Below are 17,217 nucleotides of genomic sequence, written 5' to 3' on the forward strand. Positions count from 1 at the left end.
TCTGAAAGTTATTTTGGGTTGGAAGATACAATGTTTGATAAACTGAACTGAAAAGAATTATCCAAATAAAATAATTTTTAGTTGTTTGCAAATTTAATAGCTTCCATATTTTCTGAAACTATGTAGTCCTGAATAGAACTAATTCATATGTATCATAGTGGTAAATTATAAAAGGTAAAACCAAAGTTAGACAGATTAGCTATGAAAATGTGGGTTTTTTTTTAATCTTATTGGTACATTTTTCTTAAAGGCATTTATCCTAAGAATGGTACACCTTGTTGAAAACAATTTGTGTTAAAACATTATTTGAAAATTCTTTTCTTTTTTTGTGAAAGTATAAAAGTAACTGCAAAAAAAGCAGAATATAGTGAAAGCTACAGGTAAGGTTGCAACTCTATTTTTATTATAGCTCCCTGTTTTCACACACCCATAACTTTTTACAACATTTCTCCTGTTAAACTGAAACTTCCTTTGCTTGGTCCAAACTCAAAGATGAATATTTTGGGAATGTCTGAGCAAAACTCAATCTAGCTATTTTTTTTTATATATATATAAACAGGAAAAAAATTTTTTAACATCTTTTTAACATTTTAAACATTTTAACATTTTAAACATCTTACTTTTCACTGCTGTTTACTTTTTGCATTTCTTTCAGGTTGGTCAGTGAAACTATATTAGTCAGTTTCACATGTTTATAGCTAGTTTCACCTTGAGTTTGTTATACTGACTAGAATAATGCTGCAACTATAATTGCAACTCTCCATTTTTTAAAATGTGAATTAAAAATGTCATGAAAGCATTTCTAATCAGACTAGGGCTTGTCTACAGGGGAAAACTGTCCAGAATAGCTATTCTGGAATTGGCTATTTTGCAATAGCTATTCTGGAATAACTGCCTGTATGGACACTTTATTCTGGAATAATACGTGTGCTTTGCAAGCACTTGCTCACCAACTGCTGTCTTCCACCCACCGGTCCTCTTTAATCAGCAATTTATATATTTCCTTATCTGTTCATTTTCTAATTCCATATTAATGTTCCTATTTTGTGTGCAGCAGTTATCTGCAGTGCCCAAAAGTGGTCTACATACCTTTGCATCAGCTGTAGCAAAGCTTCATAAAATGAGCTGAGGAAACCAACTCAAAGGATTCCGGGGCACATGTGAGAAGCCCAAGTGAACATAAAGAGAGGCCTTTTTTAGGTTGGTTAGAGTGGAAAGAACTACACAGTCAGAGAAGACTGTTTTGGGATATGCTTGTTGAATAATCACAACAGTCCCACTGCTATTCCAGTGCCCCCTTTAATTTGATGCCATAAATTTCTGCTTTAGCTTATTGTGACCTTTGATTAATTCGGCTACAGGCAATTGATGTCTTGGCAAAATATTTTGGAACACATATCTTTTAAAATGTTTGACAAAGGAGATAAAATATCAAAGTAGCAGAAGGAATGTGAAATGTGGGCATAATTTCTTTAGCATAAGTGAACAACCCCGATTTTGTTTTTCTATTCCTTTTCCTTGTTAAAGAAAACCCTTCTTACAAGTTAATGTAGAGTTCTCCCATCTACTAAAAGTTGCTTGGGGTCTTATAGGGATATTAGTAGTATCTAATGGTCTTTTGTTGAATTATGTGAATTGAACTGAGGTCTGAGTCCATTTCTTAGTGGGCATTATAAAAACTACCAATACACCTGTCAGTCTGTTTGGTGCAATCAGAGGTGCCAAAGACAGAGGAGGCATATTCCTTATTCAAAACTAGGATAATACCTACAGGTCAGGATAGTTATATTGTCAGGACAGCACAGGGAAGATTGCCCTGCTATTACTTGTATTGTTCTTTGGATACATAGGGAACTTCAATTTCCAGTACTGTCAACCAGGCATTTTTCATAAAAATTAAACTAATCCACTTAAAGATAAATAGGAAATAGACACGACTGTAATTAGACACTACAAACTGTTTTAAAGGGCAGGAAGCAGTTGAGAAGCACACACAACTTGAAAATTCTGATCTATTCTGGAAATGCACTTACATCTCTGCTAGCAATCTGAAACAGTCAGAGCCTAGAGGTTTCCTGCAAAACAGAGAGTACTGAGGCACCACAAGAAAGTGAAATGGAGTAGAACTGCAGACATTCTGGTCAATTTCACTTTACTGTGTGCCCAGGGGGCAAAGGAGAGGAAATATGGGTGACAAAACAAGATCATAATGGAATATAAGGAGGGAATGAGTGATAGTGTAGAGAGAGAAAAGGGATAGGAAGTTCTAACAATAAGGTGAGACATCCAAATGCCATGGAGCAGTGTAGAAAGTCACCAAAACTGAAATAACTGTGCTGTGTTTGATACAGTTTTTAAAAGCAAAGGTTGCTAGGTCTAAACTTTTATTGACTTTTATAGTTGCCACAACTTGAAATTTGTATCTTCTCTGAGTAATTCCTTACATTTTTTATTGGCAGTAAAAATATATTAAAAACTAATCTGACAACCTAGTAACGAACTACTGCATTTGTACTATAACAGGACAACAATGCGTACTAGTTTGTTTACTGAGTGGTTAATACTAAGGCCTGGTCTACACTACAGGGTTGTCGAGGTAAGCAACCTTGTGATGAGCTAGCTGTGGAAGTGTCTTCACTTAAATTTGGCTCCCACCAACGTAAGCGCCTCTCTATGCTGATTTAGTAACACTAACTCGCCAAGCAGCGTAGCGTCACCATCAGTGTAATTAGGTTGAGACAGTGTCAGTGTAGACACTGTGTTGCTTGCGTTGACTGTTACTGGCTTTCAGAAGCCATCCCGCAATGCCCCACACTGAATATACAATTGATACAAACGTTCCTAGTGAGGATACACGCCGCCAACACAAGCAGACAAGTTTGCCCATGCACGAGTGATTTCATAACTGTGCTGGCTGTATGTTGACATAAATTAGGGTGACATGATTTTGTAGTGTAGACATGGCCTAAGATGTGCTCTTGCTGTCCTACCCAAATACTAATGGTTGGCAGAAAAACATCATAACTTAGGTAAATCAGGAAATTGCACCATAGTTCACCCTTTAGTGTCAAAGTTTTAAAGACTGTTTTCAGGAGAATACCCCTCAGCCCAGTCACAAGAGGCCGTTGTTTTGGTCTGTAGAGATTGCAAATGATGAAGATAAACATTTTTCACAAGCTAGAGTTGTAAGCCCTGGCCTCCTGGGCAAATTCCAAATCATTACATTCTGCATAAAGTTTCCTTTGCACTTTTAGTTGGATACTGTCGTCTTCACTTCCTGTCCTGAAACCAAGGCCATCCCTAGGGCGGTGCAGGGTTTGGGGTGAAGCCAGGACCCTGGCAGCAGCCACTCGCTTCCCAGCCGGTCCTGGCAAAAAGTAGGGACCGTGGCGGCAGCCGCCCGCCTCCTGCTGGGTCTCAGCATGCAGCCAGGAGGTGGGCTGCAGCCACTGTCTCCTGCCTGCTATTTGCTCTCAACTGGGAAGCAGGCAGCAGCAGCCCACCTACCAGCTGGTCCTGGCACAAAGTGCAAGGTCCCGCAAAGCGCAGAGCTGGGGCAGTTGCCCCGATTCGCTGTACCCTAGGGACGGCTCAGCCTGAAACTGTTATATGTAGTATTGCCCCATACAATACTAAAGAGACTGTCAACTTGAAATATGATCAATTTTTAAAAAAAGTTAAAAGTAGTTTCAGGTATTCAACCTGGTTGAGTTGCAGCTCCCTGCCAAGTTTTGTGATTTTTAGACTGTCCCAATTTTTAAAAAGTTGTCTCTTTCCTCTTGCTGTATAAAAAACCCACACAAATGGAGTGAAGTGACAATACTGAATTTATTATAGTCTAAGTGCTGTCAAATAAATAACTGGAGGAAAAAATAGACAAAATAAATATTTGTTATAGTAACCTTAAGTATTACAATACAAAAACTGGGAGGGGAAAGGAAAACAGATAAATCTGAGTTTCACATTGCTTTTGCCCTTTAAACAATGGTGGTGTCTTGCTCCAGTGGTGGCTGCATTCAATGAAGGGTGAAGTAATTGCTGTGGGTACATTAACTTGTATGTCAATTTAAGGCCCCGGTCCTACAATCTGCCCAAAATGCCTTAGTCCATGTCAGCTGCAGGATGGGGTCCTAAATTAGTCAAATGCTGGGGGGGGGGGGGGGGTGCTGGGTGCTGTATACATGAAAAACGTGCTGTGCAGCAGCAGCAGCATGCCTGTCCTGGGCCAGCAGCCAGGCAAACTGCTTGGCACTGAACTTCCCCCCTCATCTCTAAGCGCTCCTGCCGCCAGCCAGGGCGAGCCGCAGCAGTGGCTCTTTGCGCTGTTAGGCACGAGGGTCGGGGCTTGTCACCTAAGCCACCGGCAGGCCAGGCGGCTCTGGGGCGAAGTGCCGCGGACGTGCCCGGCCTTGGCAAATATCAGCTGCTGTTGGTCTAAGTCTTCCCCGCTCCCTTCCCGCCCCCCGGCGTGGCCGGGCGCGCGTGGCCTGAGGTCGGCCTGCAGCGGCCCGAGCACCTGCCCTCGGCCAGGCCCAGCGGCGCCCCTCCCCCGTGAGCCTGCAGGGCGGGAGGGGGCAGCCGGCCAGCCCTGCGGGGGAGGGGAACGTCAGCGGCTGCGCCAGGCCGCCGGGCGGCTGCTCCCGGTCCCCCTCCCCCGCTCGCGGCCCGAGGAGGAAGCGCTGACGTCATTATCCGGGCTCTCCGCGGCGGCGCTGTTCGCACTACAGTGGGTCACAATGGAACCCAAACGAGCCCAACCGACATGAAACCGCCGCCAAGCCGCCCCCGCCAGTGAGCGCGCGCGCGGCCCGGCCGCCCCACTCAGCGCCGCGCCTCCTCCCCTGCCCCGCCCCCCCCCCAGCAGCCCCGCGCGCCCCGAGGGGGCGGTGACAGCCGCTAGGCCTGCCCCGCCGCCGGGCTGAGTGACACACGGCGGGGGGGAGGGGGGGTGACACTGTTTGGGTGGCGGCGGGGCCGCCGTCGCGTTGGGTCGGAGTCTGCGCGCCGCTGGAACAGCGCTGCCGGAGCCGCCATATTGCCCAGGACGTAGCGAGACGCCGCCGCCAGCGCCGGGAGTGAGGAGCCGGCCCCGCCGCCGCGACTGGTCCCCTCCGCCCCGTGCACGCAGCGAGCAGTCGTCCCCGGCCCCTCCCCCGCCGAGCCCAGGCCCTGGTGAGAGGCGCGGGCAGCGTGTGCGCCCCTCCTCCGTGTGTGTGTCTGAGCCCCGGACGGGGCGGAGCGCGCAGGCCCCGGCCAAGCCCCAGCCAGAGCCCCGGGCTGCCGGGCAGGAGCTGGTGACGCAGGAGAGACGCCCCGGCGTCGCTGCCGGAGGGAGCGAAGCGGCCAGGCCGGGATCCAAGCGAGGGTAGCTCCCCACAGCGCCGCCGGGCCCGGGAACGGCCCGTCCCCTCCGGCTCCACGCCGAGCCCCGCGCGGCCTGGCATGAGACGCTGCCTTGCTGGCTGCCTGGGATGAGACAGCCCCCGGCCGCGCAACGTCTGCAGCAGCGCCCAGGGGGGGAGCGGGACGCGGCAGAAGAGTACACCGTTTGGGGGTGAGCAGGGGCCGGGGCCGGGCGGGGGCAGCGGTTGGTGCTGGAGCCGGCGGCCGCGCTGAGCGGCCCGTGGCTCTGGGGGACGGGGCTCCCCTAGCGGGGAGGGGAGCAAGAGGAGGCCGCGGTGTGGTGGTGGCGGAGGGGGCGCCGCCGCCGCCACCACCACCGCCACCTTCCCCCCGCAACCCCCGGCGTGTGTCCGCGCATCGCTGTGTTTTGGAGCGTGAAGGAAAATGGCTGACGGCGTCTTATCCTCTCCCCAAGCTGTGCGGGGCTTCGAGGCGGGCTGGAGGGAGCGCAGCGCACCCACCCTGGCCCCTCAGGAAGCGGCCGTGTCCGCCGGGCAGCCTCTCCCCGGGATGCGGGGCGGGGGATGAGGGGCTCCCCGCACAGCTCTACCCGCTTTTACCTCCCCTGAGTCTCGTTTCATTTCACACCAAGCGCCATTACTGAGGTGGAGAGATTGGAGGAGCCATGTAGGCCGGGGCTACGCCTGGAAATAAGGCCCTGCTCAGACTCTTCCCCCAGATCTGAGTGAAATCCAGTTGTACCAGCTCGCTCCCACCCGCTGTAAACCTTATTAACACGAGTGCAGGCGAAGTGTCGTTCGCTCCTCTAGCTCCAGTAGCTCCTAATAAAACTATTTTGATTGGAAAATGGCCTTCCCCCTTTATGTCCCTTTCTCTTTAGTTCACCTTCTTAGTTCTCTGAAATGACAACGTAAGACCTTCTGGTCGTTTCTTTTCACCAGTGTTAAAACTTTACTTTGAGACTGTAATATCTGAGGCAGGGCAGTTGGGGAGATAATTTGTAACATCTTATAGGCCGTCATTTCTTAATGACAATATAAAAGGTAACTAAGAGGATGACAATATACACATGCAAAAACCCTACTGGGGTTATCTAACTACTATTTTACCTCAGTTTGGGCACCAGTACAATGAGGCTGTTTATGGAAAATGCATATAAACAGTCTTTGTTATTGCTAAAAAAAAAAAAAAAAAAACTTGCTTCCCTATAAATGTCATAGAAATGTCCTAGGTTGTAAGATGCCATATTTAATTTGATAATCATTCGGGAGTCAAGTTATAAAATGATAAATTAATTTTTGCTATATGATCAATATACACTTGTGTAGTTCTAATTAGAATTTTGAAAGAACTCTAACATTCTTTACACAAGTCAGATGTGTGTTATGATTCTCTCAGGTATGTTGATTTTTGTCTGTGCAGTGTTTTAAATTGCTGATCCTGCAATTGGAGTCAGTGTGGGCAGACCTTAGTATCTGAGGAAAGCCTCACTGAAGTAATTTTGGCTATGTGCAAGTGTGAAGATCTGCCCATATGGTCCTAATTGCAGGATTGAGGTCTAAATTTTTAAAATCTGCCTAATTTATTTTTGGTATGAAGAGCTGAATATGCTAGTGCTAAGTATGCTATGGCAAACTGACTTGCAAGTTCAATACTGGGCCTCTTACTATTCATTTGCTAACTAACTACAATTATTATGTTGGGCTGTGGGCCTGGTGGTAAGTGTTGAGGGGGGATTGGGTCTTTACTGAGTAGGTAGCCGTAGTGGCATGTCTACCTTGAGAGGTTATGAGTAACAGATTAGCAGCTACCTACGAATTTCAAAGTGCTAGCTATATCCTGGATCTTTTGGTACTGCTTATGAGAAAATGGTGAGGCTTCCTCCTTTTAGTATTTTGCCTTCTCAAACCAGAAGAACACAGCAGCTTTCTTGGTCATATTTCGCAAACATTAAAATTATTTCCCTCAATTGCAGTATTTGGAGCAGGAGAGTAAAGGCCAAATGTGCTGGATGCCATGGATACTTAAAGATAGCTCTGAATAAAGACATAATCAGTTTAGAAAGAACTGCAGTGGAAGAACCTCTAACGTTTAGTTATTTGAAAAAAGGCTGTAGTTAAAAATAAACCCATTAACTTTTCTTCTTTTTCAATTTACCTTATGCCCTTTGTATCGTTTTGCCGCTTTATGTAGTCTTTTAAAAATATTTCCTTTGAGCAACCTCTGTCTCCTTCATGTTTCCAGACTGCTGCTTCATGTCTTGCTGAATTTACTCTTCTGGTGATATTACTTCCTATTGAACTGACAGGAGGGACTTCTGTAGATGTACCAACCAATAAGGGCAGTGGGAGCAAACCATATGTGGCTTTTGTATCTTTAGAACACCACCCCCTTTAAAAATGTTTTGATTTCTATATTAGTGCGTTCATATTTGAGGGTACCCCACAGTATCAAGCAACCTGTGCTTATGTTATGTATCCAGTCTTGTCAGTTATGTATTGTGTTGAAAATGTTGGATTGTTACAAAGAACATGAGAAAAGATAAATAAATAGAACTAGAAATGCTTACAGTAAAGAAACTACAGTAGTATTCTCGTCTATTGGTTCTCAAGTCTGAATATGCAATTCAGTTAAAGCTTTTCAAAATGTCAGATACTCTGAGTAAAACTGAGTAGGAATAAACTGAGTAGTAATAAAAGTAATTTTAAGCATAGTCAACATCTACTTGATTATTGGGACTATTTCTTGGTCATAGGAATCATTTAATTTTTTTCCAATATACTCAGCTGTATTTAAAGTATTATTAGAATTTAACAATTACACAGATTTCAGACTGTATAGCTTTTTTCAGAAAAAGCATTTGTTAGATACTAAGTAGAATTACAAATTGCAATAGCATATTGAAAACATTTTTACTGAAACAGATAAATCTACTTTAAAGTTAAATTACTTCCTTCAGTCTGTCATCATATTTTTAAGGGAAGAAACAATGCTTTTATCCTTTATTTGTATTCTAAGGAACATTGAAATCGTTATGCTGAATCATACCGGTGGTCTTTCTGATCCAGTATCATGTCACTAACAGTAGTCAAAACCACATGTATTAGATGAAGGTGTTAGAAACCCTAGTGGGGAATAATTTGCACATGGGGAAAATGTCCTTCTAATCCCCAGTAGTTAGAGGTTAGAAACATCAGGGTTCATATCATTTCAAAACTCTTTTTAGTGTTTACTCTTATAATTCTGGATACTATTGTTAATGTCCGAATGCTTAGATGAAAATTCTTTCACTGTTCAAGAACAACTATTTTTCTAGGAATGTCATGCTTTGGAAATATCTGCTCTTTTTAAACATTAATTTGATTATTGTCTGAATCCTTAAAATGTAGTACATAATGATTGTATTGCTGTTGTCATATTTGTTTTAAAGTTAGGGGCTAAAGTTGTAGTTCAGGTATATTATGTGAACTAAATTTGAGTGGTTAGCCATTATTTTAGTATGACAGAAGATGGTATATGTTTTGCAAAAAATAATTGTAATGTGTTGTAGATTTCCTCCTTTGTATTTTACAGTATGTCCTCTATAACACTATAACATACTAATACACACACTTACTTAAGAAACAGTTAGGTTGCTGTGCATAACATACCTGACACAAATTCAGACACAAGGAAAAGTTATGTCTACAGTGCATCTGGGAGCAAGCCTCCCAGCCTGGGTACAGAGACCATGTTAGCAGAGCTTGCACTACTGCTTTTAACAACAGCTGTGTAGATGGTGTCTTGATGTTGCAGCTTGGGCTGGAATTTGGGCTTTGAGGCCCACTCGGCCCCTAGGGGTTCATAGCCTGAACTCCAGCCAGAGCTGGGATGTCTACACAGCTATTTTTAGCATCCTAGTGTGAGCCTGCTAACATAGCTCTGTAGACATGAGCTAGAAGACTTGCTCTCATGTGCAGCATAGATGTACACTAAGAGTACATACCCTTTACTCCTCCATCTGCAAGCACAACACCTTACTATTTATTTTGTCAGCTGCTATATAACACAGACTATACACCACAACCTTAACTCTGTCTCCTTTTTACAAATGTCCATTTATCAGATTATTCCCAACACCTACTAGGTGTGAATGTCTAGTGTAGTAGTTGATTGGTTAAAAGTTGTATGCAGAGGGTTGGCTACAGGGGTAATGGAATGCTGCCATTCCTAGGTGGCAGAACTAAGATTGTGGTGCATAATCTGTAATGTAAGGTTTGTGCTTGTGGGTGATACTAACATTATGTGATTTGTATTATTAGATGAACAATTTAAATGTTGATTTCTTTCGGATTCTTGAATTACTATAAATTACCACCAAACTTCTCATACCTTAATCTTGTAATTTTTTCTCCCATGGATTTGGCGACATTTAAAAAAAATTGAGCTTTGCTGTAATATTGTCATAATGGATATAATTGCCTTTTTAAAACAACTACTTTTTGACCATATTCCTGACCAAAGCTATCGTTCTGCTTTGTTCAAGGTGATAGGTTGACTTGGGAATGCAATTTTAAAAAGGGTTCCAACTACACTTGAATACAGAATCATGTTTTAACTTGGGTGGGACAATTTTCTTCTAATGAGGTCCTCTGATGCAGTTGTCTCTTGGTGTAGACTCTGCAGTTGTCTCTTAGGGTCTCTGCATTTGTCTACTATTTGTCTTAATTTTACCCCCTCAGAATAGTTACTTTGGAACCCCTGGGAGACTTCAGGTATTCTCCCAGCCCCCATGCTTACATCATGCATTCCTTGTGACTGGAATAAATCTGTTTTAGTGGCCTACTGGATGGTTTGTCAAGTTGGACGTCAATAAAGGTACAAGACAGCTCTGGTATTCGTGTCTAATGGGGGGAGGGAGAGAGGGATAAATTTAAAAGATGACAGTTCCAAAGTGGAATCTTTTTTTAAAGGAAGTTGAATGGCACACCCAATTCCTGTTTTATTTTTCACTGTGAACTTTACTAATATTTCTTCTTTATACACAACAATTAATGCTACTTCCATTGTGTTTCAGAAAGTTAAGTTCTGAACTGCTGGGTCGAACTTATTTCTGTTGTTGACACATTTTGGATCATAGTAGGAGTTCAAACATGGACAGAATAAAATACAAATCTTACACTTTGATACATGCTTACTTTTTCTTTTAAATGTTTATTTCATACTTTTTCATAAACCAGTGGGTTATTAGGTAGTAATTTAAGAATGAGTGCTTTTTAGTATTAGAAAGGCAACTTCAAAATCTTTCAATATAACGAGAACTGCAGGATGTGTTTGAAATAATCTAATTGCCTGTGTTTTTGAAGCTCATATTCCAGAATTTTCTTTTGTTTCTGAAGTTATAATTAGTATGTTTTGGTAGCAGTTTATATTTTCAGATTTTAGAATTTCAGTATAGAATGTTTTTGTTTTTTCTTTGTGGCATCTTTAATATTCCTTTTAAAAAGGAATATTCCTCATCAAAGCTCTATTTTTGTGGTCATACTTCATTATCAACTTAATTGTTCAGACAGAAAGGTGGGTATATTTGCATGTGACATAAATTTAAGATTAGCTGCTAACATGTATGATTTCTGGACAATTTAACAAATCATATTCTTCAGTAATTATGTTTAAGTAGTACATAGTCATAAAACAATTCAGAGGGGGAGATTTCTTCATCCCATCATCTTTTTAAACATGCACAGGGAAAAGCATTTCTGCGAGTGGGGAATATTACTGTAGAAGACATCTTCTATCCTAGGGATTTTCAGACTTAAAGATTTTAGGGACATGTTGAAGGCAAGCCATAAATAGCCTCCAAGTAACTCTCCAAAGTCAGAGATCTCTCCTGTCTGCCAATAATAGTCTGAAAGATTCCATAGTACTTTAGTAAGAACAGAATTAGATATGTTCACACTTACTTTAAATTGTCTTAATGCTCAGGGAGGGAATATTTTTGAATGAAAAATACTCTGGGGTTATTACTTTAAGGAATTTTGGGAAAATCCTAGATTGGTATGTGCTTCTTTTCTACTAGTTCTTGTCTCTTTTTTCCCATGGTACCTGAAGTGTAATAGAAAACTGTAGTTCTTGTAGACAAATAGTATCTTTTGCAATTAGCTGAATATAAACACTGTTTGACCTGGAAAGTTTTGTATTTGCAAGTTGTTTCTGATATGGCCTGCTTTGATGTATAAGGCATATACAGTAAAACCTGCTTTAGAGACCACCTCTGAAGAGAGACCCTGTCCTAGTGACTACTTGCAGAGGCCACAGAACATGACTGTTCGCTCATGTGCAAACCGTCAAAGAGAGACTATCTTTTATAAGTGGCCACTTTTGCTAACTCCTGTGAATGGTCGCTCTTGGCAGGTTTTACTGCACTTTGAATTATAGATCCTCTAGTCCTGCCAACACTGCCAACAGTTGCTTAACTTTATGCACATAGCTTCAGTGGAGCTGGAATCAAGTAAAATACGTGTATTTGCAGTATGGGAACTTTAATATTCTAGGTCAGTGGTTCTCAGACTTTTTGGGCTCAAGACTCATTTGTGTTTATGGCCTGTCACAGCCCAGTAAATAGTCTTGTAGCGAAGGCCCTGGGGTGGTTTTGGTTGGATCCAGCCCCCTCTTCCCTTCCCTCTCCCGGTGAGGGGTTGAGTCCTACCTGGCACTCACTCCAAGTGGTGGCTCCTGCAGCTCCTGTGCTGTGGGGCTGGCTGGGCTTGGCTTTCTGCTCTGCGTGTTGCAACTTCCAGGATTGTAGCACCGCTCAGGTTTGGCCCCACCCATCTGACTGGACCAAATTTGTGTGAGTGAAGTTGTGACCTGGTTCATGGGGTTGCAGTGCCACTCACTCAAATTTGGCCTAATTGGACTCCTGTTGTCATGATGGCTGAACCAAACCTGAGTGCCGGTGGGACCCCAGACGTTGCAGTGCCTGGAATAAGGAGGTGAGCCCAGCCAACCTGGTGGGACAGGAGCTGCAGCGCGACACTTTGAAACATTCTGAGCACCCAATTGTGGGTCCGGACCCAATGGGTTGAGAAACCCTGTTCTGGGTAACTAAAACGGCAAACGCGGGAGGAGGAAACTGACACTCATTTGACTTGCAGATTCTTTAGAAATGCGTAGAATATCTTGAAATAAGATCCATTTTTTTACCAAAGAGAATTTTTAAGGTGGGTTCCCCTCAATACTGTGATACAGTATAGAAGTGCTAGACCTGTGGATTGGATTTTAGGTTATTGATCTCCATTTGTACTAGAAATTAAACCTCCTACAAGTGGGTGGGTGGGGAAGCCTCTTTATAAATCTTTGACTTCCCATAATCGCAGTGCAGATTACACGATGAGAAATGTTACTGTCAAAAGGTATTGGCATCTTAGTATATGCTTTGTATTTCTAGTGTTTAATTTTTCTAGTGTCTATTGTACCAATAAAACATTTTAGCATATTTTAAAAAAGTTTCATCAACCTATGTCCATGATTTTTAACTTGGGTGATTATTATGAAGATCTGATTTAGTCTGTCCCTTTATAGGAGTTTGGGGAGTGAAAACATATTAGCCTATAATTTTGTTAAAGCATGGAATTGTATATTTAGTCTAATGATTTTTATATATATTTTTCTCTTACAAAAATGAAGAAAATGTTAGTTATTCATGACTTGAACCTTCCTTTTTATCCAATTCAGGTGGTAGTTTGGTTGTGATAATTTTCAGTGATTTTAAAAACTGTGGCATAGTCCAAGAACATACGGAAAATCTGGAGCTTGGCTGGAAATCGGATAGCTTTGTCTAGAAAAATCAGTAATTCGATCTGCTATTTTAAGCTCAAATTCTGCACAGGCCTCCATATGGGTGGACTCTTGTGGCACCCAGTTACCTTCAGTGGGACCTTAAATTTCAAAATGCTAGTTCTTGCATTTTAACTTATTTATATTTTTCTTCAAATTTGTTATCTTTTCTGACAATAGTGCTTTAATCTTTTTTTTTTCTGAACAGGATAAAATGTTAATGTCCGTTTTTTTTAATACCTCAGACATCTCTTGTTCTTTTTCCATTAGTCCCTTTGGTTGTGATGCGGGAAGATCCAAATTCTTATTTGGCTGAAAATTATTTGGCTTTTCATTATTTTTAGGCATTTTGCCAAAATCAGTGCTGCCTTTTGGCTCTTAGCAATAAGCAAGTCAATAAAAGAAGCTTAAGTGCAGTCTTTAAAACAGAGGGAAAAAATAGATGACTTGGTAGCACTTTCAGCACAGAGCTGAGCGAAGCTTCCACCATCTGTACAAAATTCATCCCGACCCTCAAACCATTCTTTTTATCATGAAACCATTATTAGTAATTTGGGTATTATCTCTTGACAAAGATTAAAATTTTTTTTTTGATATCTAGGTTTTTTTTTTTTTTTTTGAAATCTAGGTTTATATCTGTTAGTTTGAGTACTAAGGCAATTAGCTAGTATGAGAAATACCTAAGCCATTAAACCACCAAGGCTATGTCCCCCCAAGTCACACATCTTGTCCATTTTTCTTTCCCTATGTTATACTTATCTTCATCACTATTTTTTTCTCTTTTTCTCCTCTCCCCACATCTGGTCAGAGTAGGGCTTAGCTGTGGTTTCTGAAATGGTGTGGAGCAAGGTTTGTCCTTTTCTGTTCGCACTAAATTACGTCCAGCACCAGTTCAGCTGCCCATTATTGACATTCGTTGTTGGCAGTGGGTAATTTTCCTGGTATAGACAAGGCTTACGATGTTGACTCCCTCTGTGACATTGGGTAAACCATTTATTCCTTTGCCTTTGCTTTCCAATCTATAAAGCTGGGAAAATAGGACTTGAAATTTTGATCAATATGAAAGACAGGAAGAGAGGCACCAGTGTGGGGTCCAAGACAAGACCTTTGTTGAGAAGTCCCACCTGCAGCTGCTGAGATTCTTTCCAGAACGCTGTCCTTTGACCCTGTTCAGTGGCTTCATCTTCAGTATCAGCCTCTTGCTGGTAGGTGTCTGAATTTGAAGATCACCTCTTCCTGTATGCTGGAAAGGAGAAACTTTTTTTTTCTATTCTCCATCTTTGCCAGCCCTCCAGTCCCAGTGTCTTCTGTCTTTGGGTGGGGGAGGGTCTTTACTAGTGTCCTCCTGCCCAAGAGTCTTGGCTGGTATTGCTTGGCAGGAGGATGTAGAGGTGTCTCCTAGTTGGGAGTCTGCAAGCTGGTTTCAGGGGTCAATGGGGTCCCCTGGTTGAAGCCCAGTGTCCCAAGATCTGGCGCTCCTGTGAGGCTGAAACTGGGAGTGGAACTGTTTGGAGCCCTGGTGCCACTCCACCCCGTGGGCTGAAGCCCTAGGCTCTCCACCCAACTCCCCTACTTCCCCCCACCGCCCTCCCCTCCCGGGCTAAAGCCAGGAGCAGAACCACAGGGAGCCCTGAGCCTCAGTGCTCCATGAGTGGCTAAAGCCCTGAGCCCCAGCAGGGCTGAAACTGGGAGCAGAGCCGTGGGGAGTCCCAGCATCCCCCATGGGGCTGAAGCCTTGAGACCCAGTGCCCCCTGTGTCCTGGAGTTTTTTGCAGCATGTTGGGTGGGGGACCTCAGGAAAAGGTTGAGAACCCCTGTCCTAGTAGATCCCTGCCGTGGCCTCCATTTTTTTTTGCATTGTTTTTCTTTGGATAGTGCTAGTGCTTGCTTCTGCTGTTGCTCACAACATCTCCCATAACAGAAAGTTTCATTGCTGCTTAGAGAGAGCTGAAAAGCAGTAGTGAAAATGACCAAAAATTTAATTTCACTGTTTTCCTCCTTGGCAATGCAGTGAGTAATAGCAGAGGCTGTCTGAAGACTCAGAAGGTCACTGCATTGATTCATCCTCAGTTCACACTTGAAAGGTTATTACATAACTGTATGGAATGGGGACTTAATTTTTAAAACATGAAAGATTAGATTGTATAGAAATTGGGGCTAGGTCCCTCTACCCCACTTCCAAGTCATTAAGGAAAGCATCTCCCCAGAAGTGAATAGATTGATTGATTTTTTTTTTCCTTTTCTCCCAAACCCTGAGGATAATACTTCTCACATGGGTGATGAGAAATGATTAATATTTGTAAAGTGTTTTGAAGTTTACATTTTATTCTTGATACACTTGTCTTCCAAAGCTTGCAGTTTGCATAGTTGGGTTCTCTGTTTCAGAGATGGGAAAACTGAGACAGAGACAGTATGTAACTTTGTTGTTAAACAGCAAGTTATTGTCAGTTGGATGTAGAGAACCCGTTTCCTGACTGTGATCCTGTTCTCTAGCCACTAGACTACAGTTCCTCTGTAGGTGGACATAAGACACGGAGCCTGATTTTTTTTTTTCCCCCAGAGGTTGAAGAGCAACTACGTCTCTCCTTGAGTTCAGTGAGATTTGCCAAACACCTCTGAAAATTAGGCTAATCTGAGTTGAATACTAGTATGTCAAGTGTATAGTCAGGAAAAGGTCCCAACTTTCATTTCTTACTATGCCAGCTGACTTTAGGATAACTACAATGACTGAATTATTTAAAAAAAGACTTCACAATTCTAAATTGTTTAAATTTTAAATGAAAATTGCTGCTCGTAAGTCAGAATTCTTCCTCAGTTCCACTCTTTTGTTTAGTCTAATCTGGTAGTGATATATTTGGTAACAGAACAGTTAGAACTAATATCTAGTTCAAAGTAATATGATTCAATCAGGGGAAAATTGGTTTATTTAAAAAAATTGTCACATTTTATCTAAGAACTTTCAGTCCTTCACTTTTATGGGTGGTCATTTTGTGGAGCAATCCAGATGTGTATATCTTATCTATTTTTTTAACTTTGACTCTTTAGTCAAAAATGATCATGTTGCACAGAAACTGAGCTAGTCAGTATTTTCTAAGAGGAACAGATACCTAAAATATATTCCTTTTTTCAATCTATTGTCTTAATTTTGGTGGGTAGGAGCTGCTCATGTTTGTAAGAGTTACTGTAGAAGTAATCTAAATTAATCTCTCTTCAGCCAGATCTACACATGAAGACTACACAACTTGGTGCTGAAGTTGAGAGATGTGTTCACTATGAACATGCTTGATCTTTATATACATAGTCTAATCTTAGTTTTTGCTCATCTGTGAGGCTTGTAAAAAAGATAGTGGGTATACAGAGGACTTCTCCTGTTTGATTTTGAAAAGTGGCGCACTAACTATAGAAAAAAACTTTACAGAACTGGTGTTCTTTTCTTTTACAAGCCCTGGAAATAACTTGTTCTATAGGCACCTAAAAAGAAACTAAGATTGATAATTTTTTTAAATTTTTTTTAAACTAATCAGGTCAAACTGTTTACTTATGCTATAGTTTTTTAAGGATAAGAAATAGAATTACTGTCAAGTCTTTCATTTGAGAGACAAGGTGGGTGAGATGATACCTTTTTATTGGACCATCTTCTGTTGATAAGAGGAAGAAGCTTTTGAACTTACATAGAGCAGTTCTTCAGCTCTGGGGAACTTACTGAAAACATGGTCTTACAATGGAAACTTATTCAGAATGTCACAGCTAAATATCATTTTTCATTTTCTCCCTCACTATCTGAGAGATTTTCCTTCTTCACTTTGGTCCACTGTATGTTTTTTCTCCCTTTCTCCATCACAGAAAGTTAACTTTTTTAATTAAACAAAGCATCAGATTCTTTGTTTTGTGTGTTCTTATCACCTTTTATGTGGGGTTCTTTCTCTGCCCTTATTCCCTTATTTTTCTTTGTGCTCTCTCATCCTTATATTTTCCTGGTGGTTTTGTTTTTGCTTTCCTCTTCCTGTCTTGGCTGAGTTAGGGGTGTCTTCAGGC

General features: G+C 42.1%; 1 protein-coding gene across 1 annotated transcript in view; it reads left to right on the top strand.

Annotated features, from left to right (window-relative positions):
- Positions 1-5,421: 5,421 nt before the first annotated feature.
- The window catches only part of USP9X (ubiquitin specific peptidase 9 X-linked), a 255,793-nt gene continuing 243,997 nt past the window's right edge, over positions 5,422-17,217 (top strand). The window contains exon 1 of the mRNA XM_067545137.1: positions 5,422-5,554. The gene's annotated coding sequence lies outside the window, so the exon portion shown is untranslated. The remainder of the gene's footprint in view (positions 5,555-17,217) is intronic.

Source organism: Emydura macquarii, unplaced genomic scaffold (assembly GCF_026122565.2).
Source record: "Emydura macquarii macquarii isolate MOO-44397 ecotype Brisbane River unplaced genomic scaffold, CSIRO-AGI_Emac_v2 contig_1043, whole genome shotgun sequence".
NCBI lineage: Eukaryota > Metazoa > Chordata > Testudines > Chelidae > Emydura > Emydura macquarii.